This window comes from Notothenia rossii, assembly GCF_949606895.1.
Source record: "Notothenia rossii genome assembly, chromosome: 7".
Lineage (NCBI taxonomy): Eukaryota > Metazoa > Chordata > Actinopteri > Perciformes > Nototheniidae > Notothenia > Notothenia rossii.
In genome coordinates this window covers 56,216,365-56,239,426 of record NC_136905.1, presented here as the reverse complement: position 1 = coordinate 56,239,426, position 23,062 = coordinate 56,216,365, and the positions used below count along the sequence as shown (strand labels likewise).

General features: G+C 42.6%; 1 long non-coding RNA gene across 1 annotated transcript in view; it reads right to left on the bottom strand.

The window, feature by feature from the left end:
• LOC307046068 overlaps nucleotides 1-22,745 on the bottom strand; it is a 30,614-nt gene extending 7,869 nt beyond the window's left edge. Inside the window, exons 1-2 of the long non-coding RNA XR_013810064.1 lie at nucleotides 22,349-22,745; nucleotides 15,067-15,208 (exon numbers count right to left, since the gene is read on the bottom strand). This is a non-coding gene — a long non-coding RNA (uncharacterized lncRNA). The remainder of the gene's footprint in view (nucleotides 1-15,066; nucleotides 15,209-22,348) is intronic.
• Between the last annotated feature and the right edge of the window lie 317 nt (nucleotides 22,746-23,062).

Sequence of the window (23,062 nt, the reverse complement as noted above, 5' to 3'; positions counted from 1 at the left end):
ATTATTTGTCGGGCATAACGGCCAGACCGAGGGTACGACGGCCATGGCCTTGATGGCCGCCATGAGATTCCTACCCTGGATTCAACAATCCTACTGATTCATTTATCTAAATGTTAGTGTTCACTGATGAGAAGCTGCCCTCATGAAAGAAATGAATTAAACCATCTGTTTTTTAGTGCCAATTTTGCCCCACTGCCATTTCTCAAATAGATTGATTTTACTATGCTGTAAATTTCACTGCAGTCTATATAACGCTCAGAAGATCAGTGTAATAAAACGCCTCTTTCCAAACAAAGTCAAAAGGACCTTAGAAATATTTTTAGTTTAGGCTGCTTCTTCTGTTTTTGTTAGTTAAGAGTTTAGATTTGGAAGAGCAAGGATCACAAATATAACTCGTATTTTCTTGCATGTGCCCGAAAAGAATAACCAGTATGAAGGTCTTAACATGCTTTAGACATAACTCTATAAGATTACAAGGGAGCTTTTAAGAGCTCTGTTTATCTGTTCATTAGTGAAATTATTTGACAGTAAAACTATCCTCTTGGGGGACAGTCCCAAACTACATAAAGAAACAGAAACATACCCTGAAGGAGACAGTTATTGAAAAGCAATGAGTAGCTTTAATGATTTTCCATAGATTTCGAGTCTACTACACAAGTGTTTTATTATGAAGCCTTTAATAATGTTTGCCTTGATTAATGGAAATAACATTTATGTTTGCTCATTAAACAACACAACTACAGACAACAGGCAACTCTACCTTTTCTCCCGTCTCCGGTCCCAGGGTGCATCACCGTAAAGAGTCCCCGGGGAAACGGCGAACCCTGTTTTATCGTTCCGAGTGGGATTATTGGGCAGGATGGAGGCAGGGGTGGTATGACAGCAATTCAAATTGATAGTTATTCTTTCTGAGATATTTGGATGATGCTGTGCTATTTTTAAAAAGGCAGATTTTCCCAGCCCATTTATTGTGGATGGGCTTGATGTTATTGGGCTGTTAACGCAAAGTAAGAAAATAACATTAGGTTTTTTTTGTATTTGTGTCTTATCCCTTAAACCAGTGGGACACGATGGAAGAATACATGGGAGCCCATCTCAAGCCTTGAATCAGCAACTGAGGTAAAATAATATCTTGAAGAATAAGCCCTTTAGCAATAGGGAAAGTCAGTATTCTGTGTTTAGGGAGCCAGTGGATTCGGAGACAGATCATCAAATATATAGCTTGGTTTCAGTCACGTGACTTCTACGACGCGCGAAATTCAAGTGGAGGTCAGGAAGTGAAAACGCAATCATTCATCAACGCAGGAATCATGGAGGACACCGACTATGTCAAACTGAACCTGCACGCCGCAGATATCATGAAAAAATCACAGCACACATCGGATACGATCCGTATCAGCTGAAAAAGAGCGACTTTTCTTGTGATTTATCAGATTTGCCCGCTGTCGAGGCGATGGATATCACCAGCTACCTCGTCCTTCATACCTCCTACTACACGGCTGGCCAAATGAAAGCGTATAAAAGCCTGGAAGCTTTCAACTACTTTGTGTGTGGATGGGTGAATGACCTCGGCACCAAAGAGGCATTAAACAAATGTCGCCTTGTTTTTGCCCGGGTGAGTGTTAACTACCTATACCTTCTTACCTCTAAGTAGCATTATTAGGAGACATCTAGCTAGCTAACTTTAGCTACATGGACTCATGTAAGGCAGTGTTACGGCTGTCGCCTTGCCTTCAGCATTAACTGGCCTGTGAGTGTTCTGTGTGTGTATATATATATATATGTGTATGTGTGTTATGATTACATGTATGTACTGCTATGGTTACCGCGTCGGCGACGTTGTTTCGTTCCTACCATAGGTCCTACCACCAGAAGAGGTCCCGACGCCTCTTGATGACGCTACTTAAGCTGCGACGTTGTTGACATTCGGGGCGCTGGATCTGTGCTAGGACGCCATGCAACCATACCTCAGAATGTTTGTGTGTTATTGGTACTTATGTGTGTGTCCTTATGATATTGTTAACAAAGGTTAACTTGGGTGCTTATGATGTGTGTTTCCTTACGATATTGTTAACAGAGGTTAACTCGGGTGCTTATGGTGTGTGTGTACTTAGGATATTGATGTGAGTGTATGTGTTTAGCTTAGGATATATTGTGTTTTGGTGACGGCGTTGTACTTGTGCGAAACGTCTCACCAGTTCTGTCTTAAGTGTCCTGATTCGTGACTGTGATATTCTGTGGCCTTCGTTTTTGTGTACTGTTGTGTATAGACAGCTCAGAGCCTTTGAACAGCCTGCACGTTGTTTATATCACTCTATGTTGAGGTTAATATTAAAAACAACCTCTTTACCAAGACCATCTGGTTATGTGTTGCTTCCCTTTTACCCCGAAACGAGCTGGGGACGTAACAGAACTAGACTAGCTAGCTATGGCTTGATGTTGTTAAATGTATGTTACTAACTAGCAAGTTGTTAACTGGAGCTTCAATTTTTTAGGTCAACCATTCCCAGAGTTCTGGAGAAACACCATTAAAAACGTGGATTGTAGCTGAAGAAGATGGAGAGGTTGTTACAGCACACTGTAACTGTATGGCTGGGTAAGTCATAAAATAAATATCCCAACCCAAAGCATATTTGACACAACACTTAAGCTCAGACAAAATAATGTCTGCTATAATATTCATGTTATACCATTACTAGCTTTTACGATCAATCTAGTTATTCTAGTATGTCTCTGTCTATACAGTTTGTCAGAATCCTGCTCACATGTTGGAGCAGTTCTGTTTGCAATCGAAGCAGGTGTGAAGATGAGAGAGACTGCATCCTGCACCATCCAAAAAGCAAAAACTGCTGGAAGGACAGGTGAGAAGCACACATTTCAGCGTCCCACAGTCCAGGGTTCAAAATTGGAGCGAGGATCAGAGAGGTATATGCAGTTTTTCAAGACTTTGAGCAGAAATTCCCCAAGAAGTGCTGCACTGATGCCCAGGGAACCATATTACAAAGAATTTGTCCCTAAATCTGTGAGCAAGCTAGCTAAACCACTACCTCAGTATAGGACACCAGAGATGCTACAGCTATCCCCAACAGAGTTGCAGAATGCATGCCAGGACTTCAAACAGGAAGAGCTGACACAGCCACAGGTCCAGGCAGTAGAGGAGGAGACCAGAAACCAGAGCTTATCACCAATATGGTTTAGCCAAAGAGCAGGAAGGATCACAGCCTCAAGACTGAAGCAGGCTCTACAGACTAGTCTTGCACAGCCATCAAAGTCCTTGATCAAGTCCATATGCTACCCAGAGGCACACAAGTTATCTACAGCTGCAACAAGGTATTTATTAGGGATTAGGGAGCCAATCAGAATGGAGTATTCACCCAGACCATGGTATAATTAAGCAATAGCTTATATGGTCATTATATCACAGCTAAGGGGCGTGGTTCGGCCCAACGCGAAACGTCTGGACCGCTGCGTAAAAAGGAGGGTTTCTCCCCCGTTACTTCTCCGCTGCAGTTTGCTTTTCAACGCAACTGTATACAGTTTTTCTCAGACGCGGAGGGATACCGACTTGTTGTGAAAAGTAACTTACAATTCTACCCGTGGTATACGCTGATTATATTACAGCTAAGAACCAATCAGATTGCTTGATTTGACTTGTCCGTTTTATAATGTGCAATGTTCTATTTCTGTTCCTTGTTGTATACATTACAGGTATTGATGCAAATACGAGGCAACTGCTCGAAAGCAGTATGAGGGAGTACAAAGTCTGCACCACCAGGGTTTCAGCTGTAAAGACAGCGGGCTTTGGCTGAACCCTCAATGGCCATACATGGGAGCGTCGCCAGACGGATGTGTAACGTGCACCTGCCATGGAACTGGTATCTGTGAGATAAAGGTAAGTTATTTGTTCAGTATTGTGCTACAGTAAAGCAGGTAAGTATAGGATTGTGACGTGATCCTGAGTCTGGGGATCCTCTCCCAATACATTTTGAGCTGCAGACACTTATTTACAGTACAATATATTACTTTTCTTTTCATTGAACTTTTAGTGCCCACACAGCAAACAAGAGGAGGCCAATCTTCGCCTGTGTGCTGGAGAACAGGGCTTCTATCTCATCAACGATGGGGGCACTGTGAAGCTGGACAGGAGACATGCCTACTACCATCAAGTACAGGCTCAGCTCCACGTCGTTGACGTTGACTACTGCGACTTTGTTGTCTGGACTAAAAATGACCTCTTTGTATAGAGAATTGTGCGTGATGTGGACCTGTGGGACAACATCATTCCCAGAGTTGAGAGTTTCTTCAAACTATGTGTTCTCCCTGAAGTGTTGGGACAGCAACTTACAAGGGGAAAGGTAAAAGTCATAAAGAGTTGGTGTGCTCATTTCCACAAGAACATGATAGTGCATAACTATCAGGTGACTAAAAGCCTCCTCTCCCTGTCTGCTGTTCCATTTTTCCGTTTCAGTTGCAAGATGATCAGGAGGGAGAGAAGGCGTGATTACCAGCACCTGTGGTCTGTCCTGGTCCCGGAAGTTGTGGTTCTCTACTTGTTGCATTATTATTTGCACAGTGGCAGCTCTTTAACCTGCATTACAGCACCTTCATATTCACTGACCACACTCACTAGAGGAAGTAGGGCTGTGTGATATATTGCTATTGTAAAAAATATGTTTACTGAAAAGATTAAATGATACTAAGAAGACTGAATAATACATGGTTTCTTATTTACATTTACAATAACCCTCAATGGCCATACATTGGAGCGTCACCAGACCAATTGTCATCTCTAGAATATTGTTGAATGAATTAAGCCTGAATGTAGATGAAAGTTGTATATTGAGTAGGGCTACACAATTTACAACACACAAAAAGATGTTTACTGAAAAGACTTGAACACAAGATGTTTGAACACAAAAAGATGTTTACTGAAAAGATTAAATGATACTGAATAATACATGGTTTTTATTTACAAGACTACAGCTCCATCACTTTACTCCAATGGGACGACAGACACTGACAGATTAGACAAAGCACAGCAAATAACCCCAATCTTGTCAATTAATGCTAGTGCCTCACCTGGTTTTGTTAGCATGTGCTCTATGGGCACAGCCCTGCTTTGCAGAATCTGATATTTTCTTCTGACTAATCCTATGACTCTTTCGACATGAATACGCACATTAGCTATTTTTCTTGTCTCTTCCACCTCGTATGCTGACAGCTGACTTTTCCCCCTGGTGAATGCAGGCATCTTTAGTGAAGCACAGTAAAATCCCACACTATCGCCAAATCGGACCCACGGTCTGCTAGGACAATATCTCCAGGTAACAGGTTTTTTAGGAGCCCACTCTGTATTGTGATCTGTTTATCACTAACTCTTCCTCCCCAGGCAAAATATATGTAAGTGACATACAGTAGCCTTGGGGAGCAACACCAATCAGAAATGTAACAGTATGGTGATGCTTGTAGTTGGACCATGTTTGTGCTCTAGCTAGTAAATTAGTGGGCCTCTCAATAAAAACTTCAAAACAGTCAACAATCACAGCAACTCTACATCCAAATGCCTGTCTGAATCCCATTGGCATTGTAGCTTGAAGTACATGTCACTCTGGCCACTCAATTATAAATTCTGTACTCTCATGCAACCCTGTCTCCTAAAAATTACGTTCCCACAGAACTAAACTGCATTCTCAATTACGTTTAGCAAGAAACGTATTTTCTCCCACGTTACGTTAGTTATGAACGTATCTCAAATACGTTTATTTTCTACATATCTTCTTGAAACAGATTTTCTCCCACGTTACATTTGTTATGAACGTATCTCAAATACGTTTATTTTCTACATCCATCCATCCATCCATCTTCTCCCGCTTATCCGTGGTCGGATCGCGGAGGTAGCAGTTCCAGCAGAGAGCCCAAAACTTTCTTTTCCCTTGCCACATCAACCAGCTCTGACTGGGGGATCCCAAGGCGCTCCCAGGCCAGCGAAGAGATATAATCCCTCCACCTGTTTCTAGGTCTACCCCTAGGTCTCTTCCCAGCTGGACGTGCCTGGAACACCTCCCTAGGGAGGCGCCCAGGTGGCATCCTAACTAGGTGCCCGAATCACCTCAACTGGCTCCTTTCGACGCGAAGGAGGAGCGTTTCAACTCCGAGTCCCTCCCGGATGACCGAACTTCTCACCTTATCCCTAAGGGAGACACCAGCCACCCTGCGGAGAAAACCCATCTCGGCCACTTGTACCGGCGATCTCGTTCTTTCGGTCATGACCCATCCTTCATGACCATAGGTAAGGGTAGGAACGAAAATGGCGCGGTAGACAGAGAGCTTTGCCTTCTGGCTCAGCTCCCTTTTCGTCACAACGGTGCGGTAAAGCGACTGCAGTACCGCTCCCGCTGCTCCGATTCTCCGACCCATCTCACGCTCCATTGTTCCCTCACTCGAGAACAAGACACCGAGATACTTGAACTCCTTCACTTGGGGTAAGGACTCATTCCCTACTTGGAGTGGACAGTCCATCGGTTTCCTGCTGAGAACCATGGCCTCAGATTTGGAGGTGCTGATCCTCATCCCAGCCGCTTCACGCTCGGTTGCGAACCGATCCAGTGAGTGCTGAAGGTCGCAAACCGATGAAGCCATCAGAACCACATCATCTGCAAAAAGCAGTGGTGCAATCCTTAGTCCACCGAACTGCAGACCCCCTCCCCCACGACTACGAGTCCAAATCCGATCCATGTATATTACAAACAGGATTGGTGACAAAGCGCAGCCGTGGCGGAGGCCAACCCTCACCTGAAATGGGTCCGACTTACTGCCGAGGAACCGGACACAGCTCTCGCTTTGGGAGTACAGAGATTGGATGGCCCTGAGTAGAGACCCCCTCACCCCATACTCCCGCAGCACCTCCCACAGTGACTCCCTGGGAACCAGGACGGAATCCGCATTGCTCCTCCTCAATCTGAGGTTCGAGAATCGGCCTGACCCTCCTTTCGAGTACCTTAGAGTAAACTTTCCCGGGGAGGCTGAGTAGTGTGATGCCTCTGTAATTGGCACACACCCTCTGATCCCCCTTTTTAAAAAGGGGAACCACCACCCCGGTGGGTGCCACTCCTTCGGTACTGTTTCCGACTTCCACGCAACGTTGATGAGACGTGTCAACCATGACAGTCCCTCAACACCCAGAGCCTTCAGCATTTCTGGGCGGATCTCATCCACCCCCGGGGCTTTGCCACTGTGAAGTTGTTTGACGACCTCAGTGACCTCCCCCCGGGAGATTGGTGTCAATCCCCCGTCATACTCCAGCTCTGCCTCTAACATAGAGGGCGGAGTTGTCGGGTTCAGGAGTTCCTCAAAGTGCTCCTTCCAACACCCTAACACTCCATCAGTTGAGGTCAACAACGTCCCATCCTTACTGTACACAGCTTGGATGGTTCCCTGCTTCCCCCTCCTGAGGTGTCGGACAGTTTTCCAGAACAACTTTGGTGCCGCCCGAAAGTCCTTTTCCATGTCTTCTCCGAACTTCTGCCACACCCGCTGCTTTGCCTCGGCCAAGGCTGAGGCTGCTGCCCTTCGGGCCTGTCGTTACCTTGCAACTGCCTCGGGAGTCCCCCGGGATAACAAATCCCTGAAGGCCTCCTTCTTCAGTCGGACGGTTTCCCTGACCACCGGTGTCCACCAGGAGGTTCGAGGGTTACCGCCCCTTGAGGCACCTAGGACCTTGAGACCACAGCTCCCCGCCGCGGCTTCGACAATAGAGGCTTTGAACACCGACCACTCTGGTTCAATGTCCCCAACCTCCACAGGAATGCCCGAAAAGCTCAGCCGGAAGTGTGAGTTGAAGGCCTCCTGAACTTGGGCCTCCTCCAGACGTTCCCAGTTCACCCGAACTACACGTTTGGGCTTACCAGGTCTATCCAGAGGCTTCCACCGCCACTCGACCCAACTCACCACCAGATGGTGATCAGTTGACAACTCCGCCGCTCTCTTTACCCGAGTGTCCAAAACATACGGCCCTCAGGTCCGATGATACGATAACGAAATCGATCATGGACCTTCTGCCTAGGGTGCTCTGGTACCACGTACACTTATGAGCATCCTTATGTTCGAACATGGTGTTTGTTATGGCCAATCCATGACTAGCACAGAAGTCCAGTAACAAACCACCACTCCGGTTCAGATCAGGGGGGCCGTTCCTCCCAATCACTCCCCTCCAAGTGTCTCCATCATTGCCCACATGTGAGTTGAAGTCTCCCAGCAAGATTAAAGAGTCCCCTTCAGGAGCCCCATCCAGGACTCTTTCCAGGGTCTCCAAGAAGGCCGTATACTCTGAACTGCTGTTGGGTGGATAAGCACACACAACAGTCAGAGTTTCCCCCTCATAACCCGCAGGCGTAGGCTGCGTCTTGTCCACTGAGGTAAACTCCAACAAAGCGTCACCCAACCGGGGACTTGTGAGTATCCCCACACCCGCCCGGCGCCTCACACCTTGAGCAACTCCGGAGAAGAATAGAGTCCAACCCCTATCCAAAAGTAAGGTTCCAGAGCCGACGCTGTGCGTAGAGGTGAGCCCAACCAGATCCAACTGGTAACGCTCCACCTCCCGCACAAGCTCCGACTCCTTCCCCCCCAGAGAGGTGACGTTCCACGTCCCCAAAGCCAGCTTCTGTTGCCCGGGTCTGGTCCGTTGAGACCCTCTGCCTTCACTGCCCCCCTTCTGGCAGCGCACCCGACCCCATCGCTGTTTCCCATAGGTGGTGGGCCCGCGGGACGGAGAAGCGGAGGTGTTGCCCACGTTGCCTTTTTGGGCTGTGCCCGGCCGGGCTCCGTGGCAAGCCCGGCCACCAGACGCTCGCCGACGAGTCCTCCTTCTGGGCCTGGCTCCAGATGGGGACCCCGGGCTTCCTCCGGGCCGGGTATCATCAATTTTCTACATCTCTTCTGGAAACAGATTTTCTCCCACTTTACGTTTGTTATGAACGTATCTCAAATACGTTTATTTTCTACATATCTTTGCCATGTATTGCCTTGCTTATAATAATGATAATAGTCATTTATAAATATCATTTTAGAGCACAACTTTGAAATCAACAATCGGGCTCGATATATGGTTACATTTAAATCAGTAGGCAAGGCTGTAATTTCGCCAGCTGTTACTCTCATGAGCGAGGCAGAAAACAATCGTTTTAACATGCCAAAAAGCTGCTGTGTCGTTTATTGCACCTCAAACATTAAAACAAATCAAGAGTTACGTGTTTCTGAACTTCCTCTAAGAAGAAAGGACAGTAACAGAAAAGCTCTGTGGCTTCAGGCTTGATCACTGTTCAAATTACAGCGTTGGTTTCCCCAAAAGTGGACGGGGCTGTAAAGTGACGTAGATTTTACTATCATTTATTATTCAAAACCATTCTATTTATTCTAACGTAAATTACATGCCAGTGTTTTATCTTTTTATTTATTTGTTTTTATTTTAAATCGTATAATGTCTAAGTTTTTTTGCATGTCGATGTATCCTTGGGCAAGATACTTAACCCTGAGTTGCTCCCGATAGCATGGCCAACGGTGTATGCATGTTAGGTCCTAGAGTAACATACACTGCTATGTATGAATGGGTGTGAATGGGTGAACGACATGTAGTATGTAAAGCACTTTGAGGGGTCTTAAAGACTGGATAAAGCGCTATATAAGTACACGGACCACTATTGCGGTAAGCATGTTGTAACTTCCGGTTGTTGTTGTCATCTCCGGGTATCCCGTGTGCCTGTTCTTTTGCTGATAGCTTATTATCTTAACTTAATCGATCGTTTTAAAACTCTTGATCACGGCAACTGCCTGACGTTGTAATCACACGTTACTACAGCTTAAGCACTCACAACTCTCCTTCTCTTAGCGACTGTAACTCCACAGTTGCCTACACTCTTTTCGGGTTTGCTAACGGTAGCTACTTTAGCTTGATAGCTAGCCATGGCTCTTTCCCCACCCTCGGGTGCTATTTCCTGCTCTAACTGTCTCATGTTTGGTTACTTCCCTACCTCCTTTACTGGTACCGATACATGTGTTAAATGTAGTATAGTTGTTAGGTTGGAGGCGGGAATCATAGCCATAGAAGCCCGGCTCCGCATCTTAGAAAATAACTCAGCTACAGTAAAGCCCATATTAGCCGGTGCGGACCGGCAAAAGGTAGCTCCTCTTAGCCGTCCCCCGGCAACTCCCGAGCAGCAGGGAGATTGGGTGACTGTTCAGAAGGGGCATAACGCGAAACTCGCAGGTCCCCACCAACCCGTTCACGTATCTAACAGATATTCCCCACTCAGCGAGACACCCGCTGAGAAGCCAACTCTGGTTATTGGTAGCTCTATTATGAGACACGTGAATTTAGAGACCGAAGCCTCAACAGTCACATGCATTCCGGGGGCCAGAGCGGGCGACGTTGAGGCGCATCTTAGACTGCTGGCTAAAAATAAACGTAAATACAGTAGGATTGTTATTCACGTCGGTGGTAATGATGTTCGTTTACGCCAATCAGAATGCACCAAACTTAATGTGGCGTCGGTGTGTAGTTATGCTAAAACAATGTCGGACACCGTAATCTTCTCTGGTCCCCTCCCCAATCTGATCAATGATGACATGTATAGCCGCATGTCATCATTTCAGCGCTGGTTGTCTTGGTGGTGCCCAGCAAACAATGTGGGCTTCGTAAATAATTGGACAGCCTTCTGGGGAAAACCTGGTCTGATTAAGAGAGACGGCATTCATCCTACTTTGGAAGGTGCAAATCTCATTTCGGCAAACATTTCAGGGCTTTGTGGACTTAATCCATGACAAACTGGAGTTGAGACCAGGAGGCAGAGTCGCAGTCTTACACGCATCTCTGCGCTCTCTCCTAGGCAGTCATCCATAGGAATCCCGAACCCAATAAAATACCCAATATTAACGGTGTGTGTGTCTGCCCAAGGACAATTTAAGGTAAAACCTAATAGAGGTGTCATACATAATAACCTAATAAAAGTAAATTTAACAACTACTACAGCGCAACAAAACAGGAATATTAAATGTGGTCTCTTAAACATAAGATCTCTAGCATCTAAAACAATATTGGTAAATGATTTAATATCAGATTATAATATTGATATATGCTGTCTCACTGAAACTTGGTTGAGACATGAAGAATATGTCAGCATAAATGAGGCCACTCCACCCAGCCATATCAATACTCATATTGCCCGAGGCACGGGCCGAGGAGGTGGAGTTGCAGCAATCTTTGACTCAAGTTTACTTATCAATACTAAACAAAAATTTAATTATACCTCCTTTGAAAGCCTCGTTTTTAGTCTTACGCATCCGACCTGGAAAACTGTGCAGCCAATCTTATTTGTTACAGTGTACCGTGCACCAGGTCCTTATTCAGAATTCTTATCAGAATACTCTGAGTTTTTATCAGCTTTGGTTCTTAAAACAGATAAAGTAATTATCGTAGGTGACTTTAATATTCATGTTGACGATGATAAAAATAGCCTTACTGTTGCATTTAACTCTATATTAGATTATGTTGGTTTCTGTCAGTGTAAATAAACCAACCTATATAATCACACTCTCGACCTTGTTCTGACTTATGGTATTGAAATTGAGCAACTATTAGTCGAACCGCATAATCCTGCTTTATCCAACCATTTCTTAGTAACTTTTGAAGTACTGTTACTAGACTACAAAGCATTAGCCAAAAGCTCCTGCAGCAGAAACTTATCTGTTAGTGCTATAGCCAAAGTTAAGGAAGAGATTCCACCAATACTTAACTCGATAGCATATCTGAATGTAAGGGAGGAAACTTATACAAAATGTACACCACCCCAAATTGATCATGTTGTTGATAGTGCTACAGATGCGCTGCGAATAAAATTAGACTCTGTTGCTCCTTTGAAAAAGAAGAAAATAAAACATAGATTAGCTCCATGGCATAATGCCGAAACCCGCAAAATAAAGCAAAAGTCGAGACAACTTGAAAGGATATGGCGTTCCACTAAACTTGAAGAATCTCGTTTAATTTGGCATATTACTCTCAATGAATATAAGAAAGCACTGCGTAAAGCGAGAGCAGCCTACTACTCTTCATTGATAGATGAGAATAAGAATAATGCAAGATTTCTTTTCAGCACTGTAGCCAGGCTGACAGAGAGCCACAGCTCGACTGAGCCTTCTATTCCCATAGCACTCAGAAGTAATGATTTTATGTGCTTTTTTAACGATAAAATTGTTACTCTTAGAAACAAAATCAATGACCTCTTGCCTTTGACCAGTATAGTGTTATCAACAGCTCCCGGAAACGTAAGTTCTAATATTACACTAGATAGTAAACTAGAATGCTTTTCAGCCATAAACCTTGAACAATTAAATTCAATGATTCTCTCTTCTAAACCATCAACGTGTATCTTAGACCCGATTCCAACTAAGCTGTTAAAAGAAGTTTTTCCATTAATTAGCACTTCTTTATTAAATATTATGAATATGTCTTTATTATTAGGCTATGTTCCACAATCATTCAAAGTAGCAGTGATAAAACCGCTTCTTAAAAAGCACAACCTCGATCCAGAGGTTTTAGCCAACTATAGACCTATTTCTAATCTTCCGTTCTTCTCAAAAATTCTTGAGAAAGCAGTCGCAAAACAGCTGTGTGATTACTTAAAACACTATGATTTATTTGAAGATTTTCAGTCTGGCTTTGGAACACAACATAGCACAGAGACAACTCTGGTTAAAGTCACAAATGACATTCTAACAGCCTCAGACAAGGGACTTGTCTCTATTCTTGTCTTGCTCGATCTTAGTGCTGTATTTGATACTATCGACCATGATATCCTATTGCAAAGACTAGAGCACTTAGTTGGCATACAGGGAACTGCTTTAGACTGGTTTAGGTCCTATCTATCTGAACGCTCTCAGTTTGTACGTGTCAACGATGAATCTTCCATGCAAACCAAAGTTAGCCATGGAGTGCCACAGGGCTCAGTGCTTGGACCTATTTTGTTCACACTATATATGCTTCCGTTAGGCAATATTATAAGGAATCATTCTGTAAACTTTCATTGTTATACGGATAATACTCAACTATATTTATCAATCAAGCCTGATGAAATTAATCATCTAAATAAAATTCAAGACTGCCTCAAGGACTTAAAAACGTGGATGACCTTACATTTTTTTATGTTAAACACGACCAAAACTGAAGTTATTGTACTTGGCCCGAAGAATCTACGAAGCAAATTATCTAAAGATATACTAACTATGGATGGCATTAATTTGGCCTCCAGTGAGACTGTAAGGAATCTTGGTGTTATATTTGATCAGGATTTATCCTTTAACACCCACATAAAATCAATTTCAAGGACCGCCTACTTCCATCTATGTAACATTGCAAAAATCAGGCATATCTTGCCTCAAAACGATGCAGAGAAACTAGTCCATGCATTTGTTACTTCAAGGCTGGATTATTGTAACTCCTTATTATCAGGGTGTACAAAGAAGTCAGTCAAGTCGCTTCAGTTGATTCAAAATGCTGCAGCTCGTGTACTAACCAGAGTTAGGAAAAGGGACCACATTAATCCTGTTCTGGCTGCCTTACACTGGCTCCCTATAGAATATAGGATAGAATTTAAAATTCTTCTTCTCGCCTACAAAGCCCTTAATGGGCAGGCGCCATCTTACCTTAAAGAACTCATTATACCCTACTGTCCTACTAGGGCATTGCGTTCCAAGAATGCAGGGTTGTTGGTTGTTCCTAGAGTCTCTAAAAGTACAATGGGAGCCAGAGCCTTTTCTTATCAAGCTCCACTTTTGTGGAATCAGCTTCCAGTTTGTGTTCGGGCGGCAGACACCCTATCCGTTTTTAAGAGTGCGCTTAAGACCTTCCTTTTTGATAAAGCTTATAGTTAGGGCTGATTAGATTCAGCCCCTAGTTTTGCTGATATAGGCTTAGTTTGTCGGGGGACATCGTACTTCTTCCTTCTCTATGTCCATACCTGTGTACTCATGTTCCGATTAACCCAGCTTCCCCAAATTTCTTTCTTTTTGGTGTCTATATACGCCGGGATCCGGAGTCATGGATGATCCTGTGGTCCTGTGTCATGGATCGCGAGTCCTGGATCGCGAGTCGTGGCTGTGGTCCTGGATCATAAGTCCTGGATGGATATCCTCGTGGATTCATCTTCCTATTATACACACATGCATGTCCAAACATTTGGACTACCTATGTTGCAAATGTATTATCTTTTCAATTTACACATGGCATCTATTGCACGTTTGTCCGTCCTGGGAGAGGGATCCCTCCTCTGTTGCTCTCCCTGAGGTTTCTCCCATTTTTCCCTTTAAACTGTGGGTTTTCTCTGGAAGTTTTTCCTTGTACGATGTGAGGGTCTAAGGACAGAGGGTGTCGTATTGTCATACTGATATTCTGTACAAACTGTGAAGTCCACTGAGACAAATGTAACGTTTGTGATATTGGGCTATATAAATAAACATTGATTGATTGAGTCCATTTACAGTCCATTTACCTTCTGTGAGGAAAAGAAATGGGGCTTAGAGCCTCAAAATACTGAAATCTGTATTTTTAAAAATCTTTTCCTTCTAATTTGTTATTGTTTTCTAAACAACACACTGTTATTTACTCAACAATAACACACAATTATCTTTGTTTTTATTTATTCGTTTAATTCTATAATCTTGGGCTTTTTAGCATGCTTTTTAGCCGTAAATAGCCGCCAAAGCTGAATATGTGACGTGGATCATAAATATATCAACAATTAAACAACATCTTACATTTCTTTTCACAAAATACATCTCCTTGCAGTATCAACACTAATTCGGCTGACTTTTATATTTGATCCAATCGGTAGATAGGTTATATTTACACCATAACGGTGCAAGGCTGATAAAAAAGGACTTAGATATACACTATAGGAAGATATTACTGATTTTCTTTGAATATAAGAATGTAAATACTGAGTTGAGAGAATAGTCAGGGGATTTGGGTGATGGGAGACACATCTACAGTATGGAATCACAATTTCAATAGCTTACCTGTCGTGGCTTCCTTCCTTGTTTTTCCATCAAGCCACTAGACACCTTAAACAGACAGTTCTAACTCGTTTCTTTCCTTAAATTACTCAGTTTGAAGTGCTGCTTGGCCTCCGATGGTTTCGAAGATGTTGCGATGTTTTTGCTAAAAATAAAACAACAAACCTTTGCACATGCAACAAAGAAAAATAGGCCTTTACAATATTCAAAAGAAATACGCAAAACTCAAGTAAAACAAACAACTTAAGTATTCTTTCTTTCATGATAATGCTTATACTTTACAACTTAAAGGGTACTTGTACGGTTTGTATGTATGGTACGAGCACGAGTGTTACGTTACGGTTAAAAACTGTTCCTCGATGGCGTCTCTCAACAGGTTGCCAATCACTTTGGCGTTAGCACAGGCGCCGTGGGAATTTTAGTCCTTTATAGTGTGTTGACTACAGACGTCACAATTAGGTGGCCTTTCTTATCAAATCAAAATACTGGCTCTAACATACCGGCCCCTATTTTTATGGGCATCTTTAATAACAATAAACAAAAATTAAAAAAGAGCCAGACAAAGTCAGTCTTAATTTTCTATTTGAGATAGACAGGGTGTCTTAATTGTCCATCTTCAGTTATTTCCTTATTCTAAGGCAGACACCAGTAGGCATATTTTGCTTATTGGTCTTTCCAGCGTGTTGGTGTTTGTCTTAAGAAGAACACTCCGAATCAGTCCTCCAGATCCAGGACGCGTCTCCATAACTCTTGCCAGTAACCAGGATCCACGAGGTGCATTTGAATCCATGATTATTACGATGTCTCCAGGTATGAAGTTCCTTTTAATGCGATTCCATTGCTGTCTTTCTTGCAAAAGTGGTAGATATTCTTTGATCCATCTGGTCCAAAACAAATTTGCTATGTACTGCACTTGTCGCCAGCGGCGTCTTGAGTATGTATCTTGCTGATGGAATAAGCCTGGGGGCAACGAAAGTTTGACCTTGAGCTGCAGCAAATGGTTGGGTGTGAGAGGTTCCAAGTCATTTGACACTGTAGTTATTGGTCGGCTGTTGAGAATTCCTTCAACTTCACATGGAACTGTTGAAAGGCTTTCGTCATCAAGTGTTTGTTGTTTTGTGATGGATAGCAGAATTTTCTTTACAAGCCGGATTAGTCTTTCCCATACTCCGCCATGATGTGCTCCATAAGGAGGATTGAAGGTCCATTTCACATCCTTTTGCTGGAGGGCTTGTTTTATTTTGCTCAGATTCCACTCTTTTATAGATTCCTTCAGCTCTCTTTCAGTGGCAACGAAATTAGTCCCATTGTCTGACCTCATCTCCAATACTTGTCCTCTTCTGCTGATGAAACATCTGCAGGCATTAATGCATGAATCTGTATCTAACAAATGAGCTACTTCCAAGTGCACCACTCTGGTTGTTAGACAGGTAAAGATAACTCCATATCGTTTTACAATGCTTCGTCCTCTTTTCACTTCCAGTGGGCCAAAGTAATCCACTCCAACATATGTGAATGGTGGTAGGTCTGGTGTAATTATGTCTTTTGGCAGATCTGACATTTTTTGTTCTCCTGCATTTCCATGCATGCACACAGTACATTCAGATATTATTTTTCTGGCTAATGCATTGGCGCATGGTATCCAGTATTTTTGTCTTAACCTGGATAACATATGATTCCTTCCACTGTGACCAACTTGTTGATGAATACCTCGAAGTATGGTTTTAGAGACATGGTGGTGTTTTCCAAGAATGGTTGGGTGCTTTGCTTACTCAGGCATTGCCATTTTATTTAGCCTTCCTCCAATCTTTACCAGTTCATTTTTCGTACACTGGATCCAATTTATACAGTGTACTACTTCCTTTGATAGGTTTTCCCCTTTTCAAAGTTTCCACTTCCTCTGGAAAAGACTGTTTTTGACAGAAACACAACAAAGCTGCTTCAGCCTTATCCAAGTCATCCTTAGAGAGTGTGAAACCTCTCATAGAGTCTTTAAACACTCATCTCCTTCTCAATCAGCTTTATTCGATTTGGTTCTTTTGCTTGAGTAGAAGTAACTTCCTTCCTCTTCTTACTTAAAAGCAGCAAGATATGTTTTACTTGAAGGAACCATGCAGCTGCTCTTTTCAGTTTCCTCCAATCAGAGTAGTGATGCACTAGCTTGCTTGTGGCATTTAGGTCAGTTGCAATGGTTGGGTTCACGTTGAATTTTTCCTTCTTCATCTCTGGATCATCAGGATAGCTGCCATTGACCATTTTAAGTGCGTCCGGAAACTCCGGCCATTTGTCCTCAGGTTTTTTCAGAAACAATGGACCATTTATCCAAGTCTCACATTTCAGGAACAATTCTGCTGCCAATCCCCGAGATGCATAATCTGATGGATTCAGTTTAGTGTTGATGTATTTCCACTGTGATGTTGCTTCTCTGATCAGACTTATTCTGTTTGCTACAAATGTCTGAAACCTTAGCGTTTCATTCATGATGTATCTCAGAACAGATGTACTGTCAGTCCAGAAAACAGATTTGCATAATGGGATTTGCAACTCGGTTCTGATCATCTTGTCCATGCGTACTGCCAGTACTGCTGCTGTGAGCTCCAATCTTGGGACAGTGACCTTTTTCAGAGGCACGACACGTGACTTTCCTGACATGAAGGATATGTGAACGTCATCTTCATTTATCATCTTAAGGTAGGTGACAACACCGTATCCAATCTCGCTTGCATCACTGAAATGGTGCAATTGTGCAGATTTAATTTGTCCATAATTCTTTGGTCTGATATATCGATATATCTTGAAGCTTTCTATCTGCTTTAATCCCATGAGCCATCTTTGCCACTGTTTCTTGAGAGCCTCCGGGATTTCTTCGTCCCACCCACAATTGAGTTTGCACAACTCTTGTAGGACATGCTTTGCAGTGAAGATAAATGGTGAAAGAAATCCAAGTGGGTCATACACAGAGCAGACTGTTGAAAGGATGCCTCTCCTTGTGGCTGGTTGAGATTTTAAGCAGACTTGAAACTTGAAAACATCTTCCTCCACATGCCACTTTATCCCTAGGGCTCTTTCTATTGGAAGATTGTCTAGGGTCTCTAAGTCCAGGTTTTTTACCTCTTTGGGTTTTTCACTCTTTAGGATGGAGGCCAGCACAGTTTTACTGTTGCTTGTCCACTTTGTCAGATTGAAACCTCCCTTTGCACAAAGATCCTTGAGTTCTTCACATAACTTCACAGCTTGATCAGCAGAAGCGACAGATTTTAAGCAGTCGTCAACATATACATTTCTTCCGACAGTGTCAACAGCTTCTGCAGAGAAATCATCTTTGTTGTCTCCAGCGGTTTTAGTGAGAGCATGCATTGCACAACTTGCTGATGAAGTAGCACCAAATAGATGTGCTGCCATCCTGTACTCAGCGAGAGGTAAACTGACATCTCCTCCTGGCCACCAAAGAAAGCGAAGATAATCCTGATGGGCAGGAGCCACCTTGACCTGATGATACATCCCCTCGACATCAGCCATGAAAGCTATCTGTTCTTGTCTGGATCTAATGAGCACACCAAGTAGCGTGTTGGTAAGATTGGGACCCTGAATAAGCTTGTCATTTAATGAATATCCTTGATAAGATGCGGAACAATCGAACACTACACAAATCTTGCCCTTCTTTGGGTGATGAACCCCATGATGTGGTATGTACCACACCTTTCCACTCTCAGGTTTGAGCTGCTCTTGGGGCAGTGGCTTAGCGTGACCTTTTGCTATCACAGCCTCCAAGAATGTTTTATATTCATCATGGAAAACATTGTTCCTTTTGAATTTCCTTTTTAATGATTCTGCTCTCTGCTCTGCAAGTTTGCGATTGTTTGGCATCATGATATTCTTCTGTTTAAATGGAAGTTCAAGCTGATAATGTCAATCTTTGATTTGAGCTTAATCTGACATGATCTTTAAAAATTGTTTGTCTTCAACTGACATCTCTTTCTTCTCATCACAACCTTTCTCTGGAAAGTCATGGTTGTATTGCTGCACCATCAGCTCACCTAAATCTGTCACTGATATCCGATTAACAACAGCACATGAAGTATTCTCAGATTCAGTGGTTTCCTGATTCAGTCCATTCACAACCCAACCTAGGACTGTCTTAACGGCAAAGGGTCCTCCATTTTGACTCTTTATTATTTTCCACGGCTCCATTAGCTTGGGTGCATTTGTTCCTATAAGCAACCCGATTTCACAATCCAATTCAGGCAACTTAATCTCTCTTAGATATTTCCATTTATTTATGGTCTCTTGAGTGGGAATGTGCTCTTTTCCAGCAGGAATGTTCTGTTGTGTGTATACTTTAGGCAGCTGATAAAAATCATTGCCTTCAATGCAACTCACTTCAAGACCTTTGACAAAGGAAGTGTCAATCATTTGCTCCTGACCCATTGTTTTTAAGAGGATTTTTGTTCTCTTGGCTTTGGCATGCAAATCTTGTTGAAGGGCTTCAGTACAACAACTTGCAGTGCTTCCCTGATCCATAAATGCGTAAGTCTGCACAGTCTGGTTTGAGTTTGATTACTTTATTTGAACTGGGATAATTGGTAGGGTTTGTTGACCACCGGCCCCAGCGTGGTTTCTGCCATTTAAAGAGACTAATGCACTACTTACAGAAGCTGCTTGGGTGTATTTATCAGAGCTGTCTTTTTGTTCAATCCTTTTCTTATAGATGTGCAATATTGTTGGATGTTTCATTGAACAAACTTCACATTTCATTCTTTTCTGACAGTCTTTGCTTAGATGTCCTTTCGTTAGACAGCCAAAGCAAATTCCTTGTGCTTTTAAGCAGTCAATCTTTTCATTGTGAGATTTTTTGTTCATCTTACATGTTTCAGAGGTGTGTTCTCCTGCACAAAATACACAGCGCTACTGAACAGTAATGCCTTTATGGTCTGATTTGATGTTTTGGAAAGGTTTTTGCTCTTCATTGACTCCTGGGCTTGTCACAGTAATAAAACTACTTCCCTTATAACCATGAGCAGGCTTATTGCTGGGTAATTTGTACACTTTAATATCCCTTTTTGGCATGACATCCTGTATGTCTCCAAACATTGGGTCTGATACAATGCGTGCATGCTTTTCAATGAAGTCGACCAATATTGGAAACTTTGCTCTTGTCTTATTGTGTTCATAATATGCATATGCATTTGTTCTCCACTTTTCCCTAAGTTTAAATGGGAGTTTCATGATCACATTTCTCATGTTTGATGTGCTATTCATTTCATCCAAAAACTCAACATCTTCCATTTTGTTGCAACATCCACGAAGAAAGATAGCATAAGAATGCAATGCCTTTCTATCTTCACTCTTGATGGCATTCCAATTCAACATTTTGTCAAAACAAGCTGCTGCGATTAAGAGTTGATGTCCATAGTTCTCTTGGAGCAGTGTTTTGGCTTCCAAAAAGCCCTTTTTAGAATCCATGTATTGGCAACTTTTTACCAAGTCTTTAGCTTGGCCTTCTGTATACTGCTCTAGAAAGAACAGCCTGTCTTTGTAATTGTCAGTTTTATCTTCTATTGTATGTTCGAACATTCTGATGAATGAAAGGTAGCCTACTGTAATGGATCTCCTTTAAAGATGGGCATTTCTCTGGATGGGAGTAATGTTAAGCGTTGCTCCTTCATTAGCATTTCAGTGATTTCGTTTTGTCGCTGCATTACTTGAATAAAGTCATTGCTTTCTGTCCGAGAGCTTTGTCTGACTTGGATGGAGTGATGCTGCTGTGCTGATGCTGCTGTCCTTGTTGTGGGCCCTGGTTGTAATACTTGGACATGACCACTAGGGGCTGCATGACTTGAGTTCATTGCATTTGAGTATATGAAACTCTTTTTATTGTCCTTCTCCACAGGTTTTCCTTGGTTCTCTTCATCCTGGAAATCATCGTTTTCATCTGGCTGACCCGTGTCATACTGCTCCTCCCCCACAAGAGAGTCAGGGTCAGAGTCATCATCCTCAGAAGCTTCCAATTTTTTAATATTGGCTGTTGCAGCATCAATATCAGTTTGAAGCTCAAGCTTTTCCATTTCAGCTCTGATATTGGCTTTCATTGCTTCCAGGTCAGCTTCTTGTTTTTCAAGTGAGTGTTTCTGTGATAAGGCAGCAGCGCATGATATGAGCGCAGCTCTCTCTGCCTCTGCCTTTCTTCTTACTGATGAAGCTGTTGAAGATTTATTGCTGCCACTAGAACTTTTACCTTTTTTACTTATCATGCCCACTGATATTGCTTTATGTGGACTTGACATATGCGCAGTATATGAACCATGTTCAGAAGGAGGCACATGCTCAAAGGAGGCAGCTCTAGTTAACCATTTCTTCATCACATCTTGAAACTCATTGAAATATGCAATTTTTGGGAGATACCAGTCAACATGATCACTTTCTTGTTCTTGCTCCGACAGCATTTCTAGCACTGAGTAATGTGAGTTTGAAAACTCTTTGGAGAGTATTTGAAAAACCCCACGACAACCTTACATCTCAATGATATTCCCATAATCAATCATGAGTGAATCAATCTCATTTTTTTTCCTTGAGACTTGACCGAATTTCGTTCTCCTTTTTTTAATTAACTGCTCCAGCTTATCTTCCAAAGCCTTTTCTGTAGGTCTTATTGTCCTTTTTGGTCTGACGTCAGCATTTTCCACAGGCACTTCACGTTCATTCCCGTTTGGGTCCATAGGAGTTTCATTCGTTTCCACATTTTCCTTTTCAGCCATTGTTATGCTTTATTGTCATTAAACATCCACTTGTAAACAGCTGTCCTTATTTTAATGTTGCGCTTTGTTAGTGTGCGGCTTGGATCCGCGGCAGTGAGCCAGATAGACAAACTTATTAAAGCGCTTTTCAAGAAGCGCTCCTTGAGTTACGTTCCACACTTAATTCATAAGCGAATCTATTCTACTTCCAGCATTTAGACTGTACTGTATTGCAACATCCACAACATGGGGCACAAGCCTTTTTCCACAGAAATCCACGTTGTCACAATCCAGAAAGTCAATGCGGTCCTTCCTTCTTCACTATGAAGTCCTGGATTTGTAAACTCACGATTCACATCCGCTCGTATCCATTCATTTCCAAGAGTATTTCATTCATTATAATAATATGGTGGCAACCATTTAATTCCACACGGATTTGTCCGTCACGAGAGTTTTTAACAATGTCGTGGCTTCCTTCCTTGTTTTTCCATCAAGCCACTAGACGCCTTAAACAGACAGTTCTAACTCGTTTCTTTCCTTAAATTACTCACAGTTTGAAGTGCTGCTTGGCCTCCGATGGTTTAGAAGATGTTGCGATGTGTTTGCTCAATATAAAATAACAAACTTTTGCACATGCAACAAAGAAAAATAGGCCTTTACAATATTCAAAAGAAATAGGCAAAACTCAAATAAAACAAACAACTTAGGTATTCTTTCTTTCGTGATAATGCTTAAACTTTACAACTTAAAGGGTACTTGTACGGTTTGTATGTACGGTACGAGCACGAGTGTTACGTTACGGTTAAAAACTGTTCCTCGACGGCGTCTCTCAACAGGTTGCCAATCACTGTGGCGTTAGCACAGGCGCCGTGGGAATTGTAGTCCTTTATAGTGTGTTGACTACAGACGTCACAATTAGGTGGCCTTTCTTATCAAATCAAAATACTGGCTCTAACATTACCATTAAATGACGGATATACCTTTAGGTCTGTGATGTTTTACAAATCAGATATTAATGTGTGGAAGTAAAACATGAGAAATAGTATAGCAATATCCTGTAAAAACATGAATAAAACTACACATCTTCAGATGTTATACATACATAAGTGTCTAATAATACAAAGTTATTATTAGTATGCTCCTCCGCTCCCTTCACTGGCTTCCAGTAACTGCTAGAATCCACTTCAAGACACTGGTACTTGCGTACCATGCTGCAAATGGATCTGGCCCTTCCTACATCCAGGACATAGTTAAACTGTACACCC